This window comes from Lactuca virosa, chromosome 4, assembly GCF_052849685.1.
Source record: "Lactuca virosa cultivar CGN04683 chromosome 4, Lactuca_virosa_CGN04683_v6, whole genome shotgun sequence".
NCBI classification, from domain to species: Eukaryota; Viridiplantae; Streptophyta; class Magnoliopsida; order Asterales; family Asteraceae; genus Lactuca; species Lactuca virosa.
The window spans coordinates 467,626,639-467,646,133 of NC_136429.1; positions in this window are offsets into that span (position 1 = coordinate 467,626,639).

The window sequence follows — 19,495 nt, forward strand, 5'->3', positions numbered from 1 at the left end:
AGGTATTACGAGTGGACTCTTAAAAACGATGTTGTCAATAAACGAGATAAACCCTGGCGACTATGCAGACATAGTGCCGATTCCTTAGGATACTCCTTAGGAATGAATGAACGAGGAATAACTGAATCTTAGGGTAGATCCTTAAGAGTAAAGAAGATAATGGGGGATGGGTAATTGGGTTGATTGTTTGATGTTTAACATAATAATTATATTATTGTGGGTTGAAAACCCTATGTACTCACCAGGTTTCCCAACCTGACCCACTCAAGCTTATTTGCATCACATGTGTCGATATGAAGCTACTTTACACTGAGGGATTTAAAAGTGATGTAGAGCACTAGTGTAAATGAATGTAAGTTCTGTTTATGCTTATGTTTATGTATTGACAATGACATCCCAAGGTTTTGAAAATGAATAAAAATAAATTTCTTCGGAAATGCTTTGATAACGTATTTATCATGTTTTACTGGGAACAAATTCCGCAAAACTTTTATTAAAAGAGATACTCCGATTTTTATAAAGCATAAACCAAATCGGTCTTTTCTGGCCGTGAAAATGGGGATGTCACACACTTTGTACCTTACCAAGTCGTTAGTGGAGCGTGTGTGGTTAACCGGCACGCCAACATGGACTAGTAAGACTGGCAAAGGGTAACTTAATGTTTATCATAGATTGGTGGAGTGCGTGTGGTTAACCGGCACATCGATTAGGTGATAAAATTAAGGGTACCAAGTTAATTTGCATGGTTATTCACACCTTGTTTGTGATCCTTGGCATCCTAGTCGCAAACTTGAGAGGGCACAATCGAGATTTAAACATGAGATTGAAAAGTTCAATGAATCTCGAAAGAATCTAGGAATTTCAATTCATTAAAACTTAATAATTTATTTCGTTTTTCATGGTGGAAATTGGTGAATCGTCATTCACCTACCTTCAAATATTTTATAGCTTGGATTACGACATCCCTCTTCTAATTTATAAAGTATCGTTTAACGCTTATATAATAGTAATAATAGCTAGTCTATTAATTAGTCTTGGTGAATATTAGACTAAACTCTAGTGGTAATGATACTAGGTTTTGTCCGAGAAAAATTGTTTTGAGATAACGAAGTGCTTTCCGAGTACCGAGTCACCACCTAATCAAGTGAGTGCATAGTTACTTTCATCTTACACATAGATATGAAGTATTTTATATAAATTACATGCTATGTGTGTATACTGTCTGAATACTTGCTGTCTATGCTGGATGAAACGTTTTATACATGTTTTAAATGATATAAACTGTATATGTATTTTATATATACAAAATGTGTTGGGTAAAACATGGGTAGATTAGAGGTGAGATAAATGATGAGCGATGAAAGATGAGATAAATGATGAGTGATGAAAGATGAGATGAATGATGAGCGATGATATATGAGTGATAAAATATGATGCGAAGCGATGACCTAAGCGATGAGCCAAAACAATGACCTAAGCGATGAGCCAAAGCGATGACCTAATCGATGAGCCAAAGCGATGACCTAAGCGATGAGCCAAACGATGACCCAAGCGATGGCCCCGTCATCTAGCAGAGTATGGATGACAACCACAGACTATTCTAGACAGTCTAGTGGAACACCAACCTGTAGGTGTTGTGAACGATGTGTTCACCCGGTGTACTCTAAAAAACCCATTGACAGGTATTACGAGTGGACTCTTAAAAAAGATGTTGTCAATAAACAAGATAAACCCTGGCGACTATGCAGACTTAGTGCCGATTCCTTAGGATACTCCTTAGGAATGAATGAACGAGGAATAACTGAATCTTAGGGTAGATCCTTAAGAGTAAAGAAGATAATGGGGGATGGGTAATTGGGTTGATTGTTTGATGTTTAACATAATAATTATATTATTGTGGGTTGAAAACCCTATGTACTCACCAGGTTTCCCAACCTGACCCACTCAAGCTTATTTGTATCACAGGTGTCGATATGAAGCTACTTTACACTGAGGGATTTAAAAGTGATTTAGATCACTAGTGTAAATGAATGTAAGTTCTGTTTATGCTTATGTTTCTGTATTGACAATGACATCCCAAGGTTTTGAAAATGAATAAAAATACATTTCTTCGGAAATGCTTTGATAACGTATTTATCATGTTTTACTGGGAACAAATTCCGCAAAACTTTTATTAAAAGAGATACTCCGATTTTTATAAAGCATAAACCAAATCGGTCTTTTCTGGCCGTGAAAATGGGGATGTCACACACTTTGTACCTTACCAAGTCGTTAGTGGAGCGTGTGTGGTTAACCGGCACACCAACATGGACTAGTAAGACTGGCAAACGGTAACTTAATGTTTATCATAGATTGGTGGAGCGCGTGTGGTTAACCGGCACATCGATTAGGTGATAAAATTAAGGGTACCAAGTTAATTTGCATGGTTATTCACACCTTGTTTGTGATCCTTGGCATCCCAGTCACAAACTTGAGAGGGCACAATCGAGATTTAAACATGACATTGAAAACTTCAATGAATCTCAAAAGAATCTAGGAATTTAACTTAATAATTTATTTCGTTTTTCATGGTGTAAATTGGTGAATCGTCATTCACCTACGTTCAAATATTTTATAGATTGGATTAAGACATCCCTCTTCCAATTTATAAAGTATCGTTTAACGCTTATATAATAGTAATAATAGCTAGTCTATTAATTAGTCTTGGTGAATATTAGACTAAACTCTAGTGGTAATGATACTAGGTTTTGTCCGAGGAAAATTGTTTTGAGATAACGGAGTGCTTTCCGAGTACCGAGTCACCACCTAATCAAGTGAGTGCATAGTTACTTTCATCTTACACATAGATATGAAGTATTTTATATAAATTACATGCTATGTGTGTATACTGTCTGAATACTTGCTGTCTATGCTGGATGAAACGTTTTATACATGTTTTAAATGATATAAAATGTATATGTATTTTATATCTACAAAATGTGTTGGGTAAAACATGGGTAGATTAGAGGTGAGATAAATGATGAGCGATGAAAGATGAGATAAATGATGAGTGATGAAAGATGAGATGAATGATGAGCGATGATATATGAGTGATAAAATATGGTGCGAAGCGATGACCTAAGCGATGAGCCAAAGCAATGACCTAAGCGATGAGCCAAAGCAATGACCTAAGCGATGAGCCAAAGCGATGAGCCAAACGATGACCCAAGCGATGGCCCCGTCATCTAGCAGAGTATGGATGACAACCACAGACTATTCTAGACAGTCTAGTGGAACACCAACCTGTAGGTGTTGTGAACGATGTGTTCACCCGATGTACTCTAAAAAACCCATTGACAGGTATTACGAGTGGACTCTTAAAAACGATGTTGTCAATAAACGAGATAAACCCTGGTTAGTATGCAGACTTAGTGCCGATTCCTTAGGATACTCCTTAGGAATGAATGAACGAGGAATAACTGAATCTTAGGGTAGATCGTTAAGAGTAAAGAAGATAATGGGGGATGGGTAATTGGGTTGATTGTTTGATGTTTAACATAATAATTATATTATTGTGGGTTGAAAATCCTATGTACTCACCAGGTTTCCCAACCTGACCCACTCAAGCTTATTTGTATCACAGGTGTCGATATGAAGCTACTTTACACTGAGGGATTTAAAAGTGATTTAGATCACTAGTGTAAATGAATGTAAGTTCTGTTTATGCTTATGTTTCTGTATTGACAATGACATCCCAAGGTTTTGAAAATGAATAAAAATACATTTCTTCGGAAATGCTTTGATAACGTATTTATCATGTTTTACTGGGAACAAATTCCGCAAAACTTTTATTAAAAGAGATACTCCGATTTTTATAAAGAATAAACCAAATCGGTCTTTTCTGGCCGTGAAAATGGGGTTGTCACACACTTTGTACCTTACCAAGTCGTTAGTGGAGCGTGTGTGGTTAACCGGCACACCAACATGGACTAGTAAGACTGGGAAAGGGTAACTTAATGTTTATCATAGATTGGTGGTGTGCGTGTGGTTAACCGGCACATCGATTAGGTGATAAAATTAAGGGTACCAAGTTAATTTGCATGGTTATTCACACCTTGTTTGTGATCCTTGGCATCCCAGTCACAAACTTGAGAGGGCACAATCGAGATTTAAACATGACATTGAAAAGTTCAATGAATCTCGAAAGAATCTAGGAATTTCAATTCATTAAAACTTAATAATTTATTTCGTTTTTCATGGTGGAAATTGGTGAATCGTTATTCACCTACCTTCAAATATTTTATAGCTTGGATTACGACATCCCTCTTCCAATTTATAAAGTATTATGTTGGGTCGTAGCCTTAATATTACATTTGGGTGTGTTATTAAGGATTCTTTATCTAATTTAAACTTTGTTTTTCTTCTTTTCAGATGTCTTCCAACAATGCTTCAAGCTCAAACCCTACTGGATCCTTCTCTCTCATGAACCTTTGTGGGAGGGTCATTTTTTATGGAACTAATTTCAATGACTGGATTAGGAATATCAGAATTGTCACACGCTAGGAGAATTAGGAACATCAGAATGGTCACATCAGAATGGTCACACGCTGGGAGGGTCATTTTTGACTAGATCCTTCTCTCTCATGAGTCGTCTGCTACTCATCAAGAAATTGCTGACTTTAGGGAATATGAGAAAGATGCCACCAAGGTAGCTTGTATCATGCTTGCCACTATGGCACCTGAACTCCAAAAGTCCTATGAGGACTTCTACCCTTTTGAGATGCACCTGGATCTGATGGAAAGGTACCATCAGAGTGTACGTCAAGAGAGGTATGAAATAATCGCCTCCATGATAACAACTAAGATGAAGGATGGAGAGTCCATCACGGGCCACCTACAAAAAATGAAAATATTTGTGGACCGTCGGCTCAAACTGAATGTGAACTTTGATGAGGAGCTGGCTATTGACATCATACTGCACTCCTTACCTCCCTGTTTTGACCAGTTCTGCATGACCTATCACATGAATAAGGAGGAGGTCACCTTGAGCGAGCTTCAGGGACCTTTGAGGACTGCTGAAAGCAATCTCAAAGGGAAAAATGTTGTTTCTATTCCTACCACTGCCCCTGTTCTGGCAATCGGGCATGGAAAAGGGAAAGAGAGGAAGACCCCTTCGAAGGGTACCAAGGGAAAGTCTCTTGAAGGCTCCTCTTCAAGTGGAACCAAAGGTGGTTCTCATACTCCCACTTCCAACCCAAAAGAAGCACAATGCTTCTATTGTCAGGAAAAGGGGCACTGGAAACGAAGCTGCCCCAACTACTTGCAGGATATAAAGGATGGGAAGATCAAGCCCTCTTTTGCAGGTATTTACACTATATTGTCTAATAACTCACCACATACTAATTCTTGGGTCCTTGATACAGGGTGTAGAATTCACATTTGTTCTGATTTGCAGGGACTAAGAAGAAGTAAGGAAGTGGAGCACAGGAATATAAACTTAATCATGGGGAATAGGAAAGTATCACCTGTTACCAAGATTGGAGTTTACTCTTTATTGCTAAGTAGTGGGTTAACAATAGATTTGAATAAATGTTGTTACTCGTCTGAAATGGCGAGCAATATTATTTTGTTTTCATGGCATGTACAAACAAGGTTATAATTTTTCATTTGATAATGAATGTGGTGCAATTAATGTTTTTTATAATGATGTGTTTTATTTTAAAGCATTACCTTGCAATGGTGTATATGAAGCTGTGAATGTTGTAGATAACTTAGGAAATAATGTGTTGCATATTGATTCTTCCACTAGTTTGGATAAGGCATCCTTGTGGCATTGTCGTCTTCGACATGTCAACAAGAAACCCATAGGCCAACTCCAGAAGTCTAGAGTTTTGGAATCATTTGACTTAAAGTCAGATGATATTTGCGAGTCTTGTTTACTTGGAAAAATGACAAAGTCACCCTTCACTGGTACTTGTGATAGGGTGAAGGTTTGTTGGATCTCATACACACAGATGTGCGTGGAACCTTCAAAACCGCCACAAGGAATGCTAACCGCTTCTATGTGACTTTTACTGATGATTATAGTAGATATGGTTATATCTACTTAATCAAGCATAAGTCAGAAACCTTTGAAAAGTTCAAAGAGTTTAAACAGGAAGTGGAGAATCAGCTGGGCAGGAACATTAAGATGCTTCGATCCGATCGAAGTGGTGAGTATCTTAGCACAGAGTTCCTTGACTATCTTAAGGAATGTGGAATTGTTTCATAATTGACACCTCCCAGGACACCACGGCTGAATGGTGTGGCTGAGAGGCGCAATCGGACCTTGTTGGACATAGTTCGTTCCATGATGAGTCGAGCCTCGTTACCAATCTCATTTTGGGGGTATGCCTTAGAGACTGCTGCCCATATCTTGAATCTAGTCCCTACCAAGAAGGTTGCCAAAACACCTCACGAGATGTGGACTGGGAAAGTACCCACTTTAGACCACATGAAGATTTGGGGTTGCGAGGCTTTCGTGAGGCGCGAGACTCACGATAAGCTCGAACCTCGAAGTGAGCGGTGTATTATCATCGGCTACCCACAAAAATCCTTTGGTTACCTCTTCTACAGATCCAGTGAGAATGTGATCTTTGTGGAAAGGAGAGGAGTCTTTCGTGAGATAAAATTCATAAGCCAAGGAAACAGTGGGAGGCAAATTGACCTTGAAGAGCTTCAAGATTCAAGCGGTGAAGGAACCTCCAACCCTAGCAATCAACCTAAGGACGAAAATCCTGTTGAATCAACTGATGAGCCCATACCTCTGAGACATTCCACTAGAGTTAGGAATCCACCTGAGCATTATTATGGTTTCCATATTGCTGCGGAAGGTGATACATTTATCAGTGACAGTACACTGGTAAATCTGGATGAACCTAACAACTATAGGGAAGCCATGGTAGGCCCAGAGTCTGCTAGATGGAAAGAGGCTATGGACAGCGAGATCCAATCCATGTAGGACAATGAAGTTTGGAACGTGGTTGACAATGCACCGGGTTGTAAGACAGTCGGGTGCAAATGTATCTTCAAGAAGAAGACCGACATGGATGGGAAGGTACACAATTACAAGGCACGATTGGTTGTGAAGGGCTTCACTCAAACTCCAAGAGTTTACTATGATGAAACCTTCTCGCCAGTAGCGAAGATTAAGTCTATTAGAGTTATGTTAGCCATTGCTGCATTTCATGATTATGAAATATGGCAAATGGATGTCAAAACCGCTTTCCTTAATGGAAAGTTGGCTGAAGATGTTTACATGAGTCAGCCAGAGGGTTTTGTCAGTGCAAAGCATCCTGATAGAGTCTGTAAGCTTGAGAAATCCATTTATGGATTGAAACACGCATCTCGCAGCTGGAATCTTTGTTTTGCTGAGAAAGTCAAAGAGTTTGGTTTTTCGAGAAGCGAGGATGAGTCCTGTGTATATGTCAGAGCTAGTGGGGGTATAGTTAGCTTTTTGGTACTGTATATGGATGAAATACTACTCATAGGAAATGACATCCCAACATTGCAGGAGGTTAATTCCGTTGTTGGCTTGATCATGTATGCTATGATTTGTACTCGCCCTAATGTGGCCTTTGCTTTGCGCATGGTTAGTAGATATCAGGGGAACCCTGGCAAAGCCCATTGGACTGCGGTAAATAATATTCTCAAGTACCTATGAAGGACTAAGGACTGGGTCCTTAACTTCGGTGGGAGTGATGACTTGAGAGTGATAGGGTACAGTGAAGCCAGTTTCCAGACTAATAGGGATAATTTCCGCTCTCAGTCGGGGTGGGTCTTTACCTTAAATGGAGTAGCAATTACTTGGAAAAGTTCCAAACAGGAGACAGTAGCTGATTCGATATGTGAATCAGAGTACATAGCAGCAAGTGAAGCGGCGAAGGAGGCCACATGGCTGAAGAACTTCACTGGAGACCTTGGAGTTGTACCAGCTATAAAGGAGCCTATGGAGATTTTCTGTGACAACAATAGTGCGGTGGACTTAGCCAAGGAACCAAGAGATCATGGCAGATCCAGACACATTGACAGAAAATATCAATTCATAAGACACAAGAGAGAAGAAGGACTCCTCGTGGCAAAGAGGGTATCGTCAGAAGATAACCCATCAGATCCCCTCACGAAGGGACTAACTAGGGTTAAGCATTTGCAACATGCAAGGAGCATTGGGCTGAAGGACGATATTAGTTTTAATAATTAGATAGCTTTTTCTGAAACTTGTAAAATGTAATTGACATTTGGTGATTAAATAAAAGTTGTTATTTGTTTATGAGTAAAGTGTTACTATCTTGTGTCAATCGTTTACTATTGTTTCAATTTTGCATGTTTTGACTTCCAGAATAATTACTTTATTCAAAATCTCCACAGTCAATCATACTTTGGAAGTAGGTATGAATCAAGACTGTCATGAAATGGGGGCTTGCAGATGTCTAAGTTGTTTAGACATAGCAAATGTTGCTGCAACATTCATGAGTACTCTTAAGTTCTGAGTATTGGATTAAACTCACGCTCACTTGTATCACTTCATGGAATTTATCTCGAGTGATCGTGAGATGGTAATATCATATAAGTCTTCAAACCTAGATATATGAGTTGTTGACCATGAGTTGGTTGTACATTGATTGTACGAAAACACATCAGTAACTTGATGTTATAAAACGTGCCTTTGTGTATGATTCAACAAGTAGTTAGTACAAGCATATGAGTCGAAGTTTATCTTTTCCTTTTAGTCCTTGGAGGATTAGAAGCGATATCTGGGCCCCTCGATGATTTTGTTTTGACTTATGTGTCGGACCCGATCAGAACCTAATTGATGTGTTCAATTTAGTTCTATGTAAAACAAATCGAAAATAACTGTTGGACAATAAGTACGATGTTGTTCAATTTATTTGTCCGACTGATATCTTGAACAGAGGATTATGTGATCACTTATCTAAAATGGCACTTCATAGTTCAACAGAGTTTTAAGAGTTACGATTGCTGGTCGGTTCCTGAAGTCATGCTTGCAAATATAGTTATCAAACTTATCCAAGTGGGAGACTGTTGGATAAGGTGTCTAAGTCCATAATTATATTTAGTATGTACTTGACCCGACCCAGCATGGTCCATTTTGGTTGCACTTCACCGAAACAATTTGTATGGATAATATTTTGAGAATAGTATATTTATGATTTATTAATATTCTATAAGTTATAATATATTAATATTAAATCATATTATTTAATTAGTATTGATCAAGAATTAATTTGGAATTAATTTAGTGATCAAAAGGAAACTAATTAGATATGGACTCATTTTATATATATAGAATGGGCCAATGTTCATTTAGGATGGGCTAAGCTTCCATGGAAGTCCATGGATAGTCCATGGAGCTTTTAACACATGGATCCTATGGAAATGAAAGGTCATGGGTATTAGGGTTTACATGGATGTAACCATAATCTACCATACTATATAAAGAGGTCTTTGGCACATGAATTGGCACTAGTGTGTGTGGTCTAGAAGGTGGGCCGATTTCTAGTGTGCATTACTATTCTCTCAAGTTTTTCCAAGTTGTGTGGTGATTTGTGATTCCACTTGCGGCATCCACATTATTGGTGCTAGGCTCTCAAAACTACAAGCAATCAACCACAAGAAAAAGGTATGTCATTCTACTATATTTTATGTTACATGTACCCCATAACATGCTAGTTAGGATGTGAACCTTGGAAAAATCAAATTTGCATGTATATTAGAGAAAACATAGATCCAAGGTTTCTAGGGTTGCATGTACAACATAGGAGTGTTAGAATGCTCAAAACGCATCACGTAAATCATTTAGCACATAAAAGCATTTTAGGCATCTTTCCTAAAATAAGCTAGTGCTCGTGTCTAAAATATAGTAGACACTCATCTGATAATCATTGCTTAGCATTCTACGTTTAAGTCTAGAAATCCTACAAATTCCTAGTTTGCTTAAACTAATGCTCTGATATCAACTGTGACATCCCCAATTTCACAGCTAGAAAAGACCGATTTGTTTATGCTTTATTTGAAAATCAAAGTATCCTTTTAAAGAAAAATGTTGCGGAATTTGTTCCCAAAAGAAAATATGATAAAGATTTTATAAAAGCATTTCCGAAGAAAATGTGTTTCATTATATTAAAATCTTGGGATGTCATTGTAAATACAGATCAAAAGCATAAACCGAAACATCATAGGCCTTACAACATCTATTTATTGTAGTGGCCTATAATCCATTGATCTCTCATCAAACCATCACTCCTATTCTCTCTTGCCACTACTTGTATACAATAAACAGAGTGGGTCAGGCTTGGGAGCCTGGTGAGCACTTAGGGTTTTCAACCCACAATAGTTAAGTTCATTAACTTTGTCAAATCATACAACCCGATTACCCATTCCTGTTATCCTCACCCTACATCCCTAAAACATCTAATATAAGGGACCTAGCCTAAGGATTTTTATCGGGGTGACAACACTTCTTAGGGTATTCCTCAGCAATACATGTCAAATAAGGCAACCATGAGGGGGATGGAGTACACCTGGTGAACACGTAGTTCAAATAAACACCTACATTTTGCGAGCCTGCCAGCATTCCACTGGACTGTCTAGAATAGTCTTTGGTCGTCATCTATACTCCGCTAGATGACTGAATCATCATCAACATCGAGGCCTCTCATCATTTTATAACACATCAACTATTTCATCTACCCATGTTTTACCCAACATTTTCGTAGATATAAAATACATATACAGTTTAAATCATTAAAAACATGTATAAAATCGTTCATCCAACATAGATATCAAGAACGCAGATATTATGCACACATAGCACGTAATTTATATTAAATACTTCATATCTATGTGTAAGATGAAAGTAACTATCCACTCACTTGTTAAAGTGATGATTCCCAACTCGGGCAGCGCTTCGCTTCTAGTAATTTATTTTCCTTCGACGAAACCTACTATTATTACCACTATATTTTAGTCTAATAATTATCACGACTATTTACAAGAGTTATTATTTTATAAGTGTTAAACAATAGTTTTCAACCACTATGTACATCCAGGGGCTAGACATAAAACACCGGAGGGCAGGACCATTTTGGCATATAGCACTTCTGAATTCCAAGAACCCTATGCGACCCTTTAAACCAGGGTAAGCATAACTTACTTACTATGAGGTTTGGCTACTAGGGAAGGGGAGGGAGGGTTTGGGAGTAGTGAGAGAGAAAAAAGGGTAAAGAGGTGAAGAATTGAGGAGATTTACGCATCTATCTATAGGCTGAGAATTTGGCCAACACGTCGTGTTTGAGTTCAACACATCGTGGTGGAGTGCCAAGACGTGGGGGGACGCAATGGTCAAGATTGTGCGATGTGTCACTCGCAGATCACTCCAAGAACTAATTATCATCTAAAATCCGTAACTTTCTCATACGAGCTTCATTTTTGACGTTCTTTATATCCACACGTAGGTATCGACAAGATCTACAACTTTCTCTTTGATTCTATTGGCTAATTTTGAATTTATTTTTAAAGTTAAAGTCCGTTAAAAATTCATAACTTTGTCATCCGACATCCGTTTTCGTCTATCTTTATATCGTTGAGTTCCTATTAGTGAGATCTTTAATTCTCATTTAGGTTGTGTCGGCTAAAAATCGTTCGATATATAATTTGAATTCCGGGCTGAGCACTGTTATGCTAAATCTTAGAAAAATCATAACTTTCTCATACGAAGTCAGATTTTGACGTTCTTTTTATGTACGTTCTCGGTTTAACATATACTACGAATTTCGTTTACATTGCTAAGGCTAAAAAGTAATTTATCAAAAATTCACGTTTTACGTTATGCGGTGTCGTGCCGGTTTAGCCGTAAAACTTCGACATGTCATAACTTTTTTGTTATAACTCGGATTTCATCATTCTTTATATGTCCGAAATCCTTGTCACGCCCACTACAACTTTCTTCATAGATATTGGGTTTATCTATTATCTTATTTTTTATGCTTATTTTCATTCATAATTTATTATACCTTATAAATGAGTATAATGCATATAAAATCACATAATTCACATCATATTCAAGTAATTCCTCTTTATTACTTCAAAGTAGGTTACAATTGTTGACTCTAACTATTACATCATCACACTAATGCTTAGCCTGGAAACACGAGTGTTACACTTTGGGAGCAGCTGGATGCATATTTGGAGCCTAAATGGAGTTGGAACTGAAGGATTATTGAGGAATGCTTGGAAGATGTTTTGGTCAAGAAAAATCTGATCGAATTGATCACACGAAGATAGATTCTACAATCTGAAGCTAAAGGATGTTGCTAGCAGCTTTGACCCCCTGTCAGTATTTTGACCATATCTCATGAATCGTAACTTTCCTTGACGAGATTCAAAATGTTATGAAAGCTAGAAACAATTTGGGACGACTTTCATGTTTGTGAAAAGACAAAATCTGCGATTACATAGCCCAAAAATGTGATAGAAGGTGTGATCGCATGTTTGTTATGCGATCGCATGTTTGCTATGAAGCTTCCTAGGGCCAAAATAAGTCGCCTAGAAGTCATCTGAAGTAAAAACTCCAAAAATGCGATCGTACATACCCATACCTGCGATCGCATGTTGTGCATAAAATCCCAAAACAAAAATGTACGTCATTAAATCGGTCTGGTATGCGTTTTGAAGAAAACCTGCGATCACATAGGACCATCCTGCGATCACATGTTACCAGTTTCTTTTTCTGTAAGTTTCCACCTAGCCTATAAATACAACCCTCATTATCATATGAGGAAGAGAGACGGTTCCAAACGAAGAAAACCACTTCTGAAGGCGATTTCTGATATCTTTCAACGACTTTTGGAGATCTGAAGACTGCGAATCATCTCATTCATCTAGTTTATCAACATTGATCTGTAAATCTTTCTTTTATCTAGGTTAGTTTTGTTTTTAGCCATGTCTGAATAAACTTTAGTTTTTAGGTCTGTATAGACTAGTACTTTTCATGTGATTAGTTTTCAGATCCGATTTTCGTTTTGTGTTTCTATCTAGATTTTTCAGTTTTGAGCTTAATGAATATTTAGTTTTAGATTCTTGTTAGTCTGACCACCTGGCTAGGGTTTTATCATTCCAGTTAATCAGTTAATAGAATCTGTAATAGTTCTTGTCACTGATAAGAGTAACATGATGGGTTTTAGTATAATACAACATCCTATGGTGCACATACAACCCTAAATACCTTGGATCTATGTTTTCACTAATTATACATGCAAATCATTTCCAAGGCATTAAATCTATAACTAGCATGCATTTTCATATAACTTGTAAGATACTAGTTAGAGCAACATACCTTTTTGTGTGGTAGCTTGATTCCATAGAGCTTAAGAGCCGAGTGCCTCAAGTGTGACACCTCGAATGGATCACACAACACCAACAACAACTTGGAATAACTTGAGAGAAAAGTCATTGTGCTCAAATCGGCCAGCCCTCTCATATGAAACCTTAGGTGGTACCGATTTCTTGGGCCATGGGGTCTTTATATATTGTGGCTACTAGGGCTACGCTATGTAAGTCATGTCTTTCCATATTCTTCATGCTCCATGGGTTAAAATCTCCATGGAGTATCCATGGGTTACTCCATGGGTTTAAGCCAACATGAAGAACTATGGATCATAAGCCCACATATATAAGAATGAATGATTTACACAATCAATCCCCATATATTTAATTAGTGTCTTTTGATCACAGAACTAATTCAAAATTAATTCTTGAACAATACTAATTAAATAATATGATTTATATTAATATATTAGAACTTATAATATATTAATAAACTATATATATCCTTTTCTCACAAAAGTCTATCCAAATCGTTCCGATGCCATGCAACCCAAATGGACCATGCCAATTCGGTTCGAATACATACCAATAACAGTTATCGGCTTAGACATCTAATCCAACAGTCTCCCACTTGGATAAGTCTAAAACTATTATTGTGTATGACTCCAAAACCCGACTAGCAATCGTAGCTCTTAAATCCGCTGTCGAACTCTGAACAAATGAATGACGCGTCCATTAGATAAGGGATCATATATTCCTCCATTCTAGATATCATATGGACAGAGACATGGATTATCATCATTCTCTCTGTCCATCTGTTGTTTCCCGATTTCCGATTTATGACGACTGACTAATTGAATAAATCAAATCAGTCCGGGCCCGGCCGAGCACTTACGTTTGTCATCACTAAATCATCGAGGGGCCCACAGATATCGCTTTTATCCCTCCAAGGGTAAAAGGAATGGATAAACTTCGAATCATATGCTTGTTCTACTACTAGTTGAATCATACACAAAGGCACGTTTTATAACATCGAGTTACCAATGCGTTTTCGTACAATCAATGTATAACCAACTCATAGTCAACAACTCATATCTCTAGGTTTGAAGAATATAAGATATTATCGTCTCATGATCACTCGTGATAAAATCCATGAAGTGATTCAAATGAGGGTGGGTTTTATCCAATACTCAGAACTTATGAGCACTCATGAATGTTGTAGCAACTCTTGCCATGTCCAACACCTTAGACATCTACAAGCCAACTTCATGACAGTCTTGATTCATATCTACGTTCAACATATGACCGACTGTGGAGAATTTGAATAACTTAGTCATTCGGAAAGAATAACCTAGCTATTCTGGAAGTCAAAACATGCGAAGTGAAACACAAGAATAATACTAATCCTCTTTGGTCCCAAGCACCTTTGAGAGTAAATAAAACACCTTTTATTTAAACACCATATTGATTACTCATTATTCATTGTATAATGTTTCAAATAATCAACTTTATACTTGAATCGGAACAATAGTCATGCCATGCTCCAAGCATGCACACTATGTTTGTCCAAACAATAGTTATGCCATACTCCAAGTATGCACACTATGTTAGTCTATGATCCTTACTTTGTGAAATAGACCAATTGAACATGATTCCAATGATGCTCATTTCACAATCCCAAATCCTTACCGTAAATGTAAAAATTCCAAATTCCTACAATTTACTGAAATCTGTTAGATTCTAAACTTATATGCATTGATCCTCTTTTAATGACTATGCACAAAATCACAAAGACTTGCCAACAGACATTACAAAGTATTCCAATAGAGAGCAATTCCATGGAAACGAAGTCTCAAATTCGAAGTACATTGCTTTGAACATCCTTCTTGCATTAAGTTTTCTAATCTTACACATGTTTAAAGAATAACTTCCATCTATGGAAACATTTCCATATTCCCATTTTGACTATCGCTTCTGAACAAGAGTTACCTCTTTCCAGAATATGTCAATATGGTCCTTTCCAAAAATTTACACCGTACTTCCAACTGTCCATGAGAAACCAATCTTTGGTAAACCTCATATTGTCCTCGACAATTGCTTAATCATTTTAGTCATATCCAATTTTAACCCTTTCCCCTCTTAATACCCTAGGCATTTGGAAAATTTAGAACGGATAAATATTATAGCACATGAAATCGACTCTATACCCGAAGCATATGGGACACGATGATGTCTCACATAAAGACATGAACCTTGATCAGTCTTTTGCTACAATAGTTTTTTATTTGCCATGTTTTCATAATTCGACTATGAAGAGGGATGTCGTAATCATAATCGAATTTGAGAACGCAATATATATATATATATATATATATATATATATATATATATATATATAGAATTTCCTTATGTTGAACCATTCCAACATAAAATTCATATATACATATATATATATATATATATATATATATATATATATATATATATATATATATATATATATCCTTGACTAGAGATGATTAAAATCTCAATCTAAGCTTTGAGAATTGAAATGAAGTATAATTTCCTCTCTCTTAATCATAGCAAAACAACTTTTCCCAATTGAAACTTTTGTTTTCTATAAGTAACATTGCCAATATTGCAACACTTATCATAATTATCATGCTCCCACTAACATGATGATTATTAGCGTAACACTTATGCTCACACTAGCTTTGACATGTACTCTGAAATCAGCTGGACTTCTAAAAATCAATACTTTATTGACTTTCTTACCAAAGTTCAGATTTCTGATACAAGATGCTTTGATAAAACTTTATCAGAATCATACACCTTTCCTTAGATAGGTCACATGTGTGTCTAAACAATTTCCAGAACTATGAAAAGGGATGTCGTAATAATAGTCTCAATTGTTTAGACCTTTGCCATTTCTCACAAGTCCATGTTAGTGTGCCGGTTAACCACACACGCTCCACTAACGACTTTGAGAATGCAAATATCACAATTGCTATCTATTTAAAATCTACTTAGTGAAAGCGTTTCCTCACCATCATTTTCATGAATTGGAGATAAACCTTATGACACTTAGATTTTATGGTGTATCTGTTTCTATCCATGGGAATTTGTCATAACCACAATGGGAGGTTAGTGACAAATCCAAACTAATATGGACCGAACTTGTGCAATCTTAACTTCTTGCCACCTGGCAGCACAAGGGCCTGCCATTGCTTCCAAGTAGTTGTCCCAACAATGAGAACTTGTAGAACTCAGATGTATAGTCAACTTTAACTTGAATGGGCACAGAAATAAGAGTATGTCAACACGATAGGTTACAAACCTCAAGTCGTGCGCTAGTGATAAACTACAGGTTTTATTCTTGATTAGTTCTTGAAACTTTTTCAAGATCTTTAAGACTCCCACTGACCTCTTGACATATAATATTCTCTTGTCAAGAACCATTCCTTGACAAAGAAAATATTCACGAGTTAGTGCGGATTCTTATCAAGACAAACACTTCACACAATTGGCCTTAGTTGGTCTATGTTTTATCCAAAACATCACAACTTACCAATTTCAAATGTACAAGAGTAGAACACATTTTACTCTTACATTTGACAAGTGTTATAAACCTTCTTAAGAATATGTCACTCAAGTTACAATCTTGGAGTATGACTCTAAGACTTGTTTTGGAACGAAGTATGACTCATCTTCTTGGTTTAACCAATTCAACAATTCATGACTCCTCTTCTTAGCCATAAGAATGCACTAAGATGTCCTTAGAGGATGAATTTGGATATGGTCTCACAATCATTAAGATAATCATAAAACATGATACTAAAGTACTCTCCCATATTTTCAAATTTGAGAAACTTTTATCTTTCTGCCTAATTTGATTCTTCTCATTCGTTCTGCCATACATTGAAACTTTTCCAATGTTTCAGAATTACACTTAAGCTTGTAAATATAACCATATTTACTAAACTTTAGTAAATCATGATGAATAGTCTTATCGATCTTTGTGGTGGACTTGACCAGTGCACAAGAATGTGTACTCGATCCCCTAGTCCTTCACTTGACTCACATATACATGTAAACAAGGAATTAGTCTTAATTTTTCAAAGATGAAAATTATCATTCATCCTTACAATGCAAATGCATACGAAAACTTGTTGTTATCTATTCCTAAGCAAAATATCATAACTCTTAAGCAACAGCTCAAAAATTCTGATCACCAAATCATGCGATCGAAATCCATCTTCGCGATCAAAATCAGCATATTCTTCCTTTAAGCTTCCTCTTTTCTTCAATTCTTAAAACATCAACATGTGACCTAGTCACATCATGTATAAGAATCTCAAAATAGGAACTTAATAGAGTTAGATAGTGGACTTTACCTGAAGTAGAGTCAAACTTTGACTTTTACCATCCTAGTGAACTTTCAGGTAAATAGGGAAGCTTCGCAACCAATGCCCCTTCCTTTGGCAATAGAAACATATGGACCCTTTGGGAATGGTATGTGGGACAATCTCAGACTTAGCCTTTCTCTTTACCATTTGGTCAACCGAGTTGACTATGGCCGATCCCTTTCCATTGGGAAGAGAAAGCTTTTCTGGATTTCCAATGTTACCATTGTCAATGTCCATGGAAGTTTGGGAAGTCGATCTTTCAATCAAATTTGCTTTACCCGTGCTCCAAATCATTGCTGATTTAGCAGCATCAAGCAAATATGTAAGATCATTAAGGGTCATGTCATGGTCTGTCATGTAGTAGCCCTAAAGGAACTCACTATGTTACCTAGAAAATGATTGAAGAACCTAGTCAACAACCAAAATCCTCAAGAACTTGACACCCAACTCTCCCAGCTTGTCAATATGTGACTTTATCTCCAAGATGTCAGCACACATAGACTTTGCTTGCCAATAGGGCTTGAGCGACCTTGAACTTTTCAAAAACTTGTGGGTTAGGGAGAATAATTGGAGGAGGTGAAGGAAGAGAAGTATGATTTCCATGATCCAATCGCGGAACATCATCTTCCTTATGAAAGCTTGTTCCAAGAGATTTGGGAAGATCATAGTTGTCTGAACCAGACATCTAAAATGGGAGATATTCAAGTTAGTTGATTTAAGTCCTTAATATAACACCCAATTTGAAATATTAATGCTAGGACCCAACACAATATTTTATAACTTGGAAGAGGGATGCCGTAATCCAAGCTATAAAATATTTGAAGGTAGGCGAATGACGATTCACCAATTTCCACCATGAAAAACGAAATAGGTATTAGGTTTTAATTGGATTGAAACTCCTAGATCTTTTAAGATTCATTGAACTATTCAATGGCATGTTTTAATCTCGATTGTGCCCTCTGAAGTTTGTGACTGGGATGCCGAGGATCACAAACAAGGTGTGAATAACCATGCAAATATACTTGGTACTCTTAATTTTTATCACCTAATCGATGTGCCGGATAACCACACGCGCTCCACCGATCTATGATAAACCTTAAGCCACCCTTTGCCAACCTTGTTAAATTCAAGTTAGTGTGTCGGTTAACCACACGCACTCCACTAACGACTTAAGCAAAGTGCAAAGTGTAATTTCATGGGTTAGCACCAATTCACATTTTCCTAAGTAACTAAGATTGGGAATTTATAAGAGTTTAATTACTTAGTATTTATAATTAATACTTTTAATGATGGGAGAATTATAGTCCTGTCATACCCGTTCGGCTAACGAACCTCCACCAGTCAAGGAAGCGGTGGGTGAGAGTGGACACCCATTAAACTGCCATTTTTTAGGCAGTAACCTTATACCACCCTTATAGACCGACTTCGTGAATGAGGCCTACTAACGGTAAGACGGACTTTGTTCTTATACATATATATAATTATTAACTATTAATATTAAAATAGTATAAGGGTTGAATTTTAACTTTTAAAACTCTAAGGGCTTAACTTGGAATTAAAGTATTCATGGGGAAACTTTACAAATTCCAAAACTTGAGGGCAAGTTTTGAACAATTCAAAAACTTTTCAATTCCATAACTTATGTGTTTAAAGTAGTTTTAATGAAAAACTTTTCAAGTTCCATAACTTGAGGACAAGTTATGGAAGACTTTAAAGCATTTAAAAAT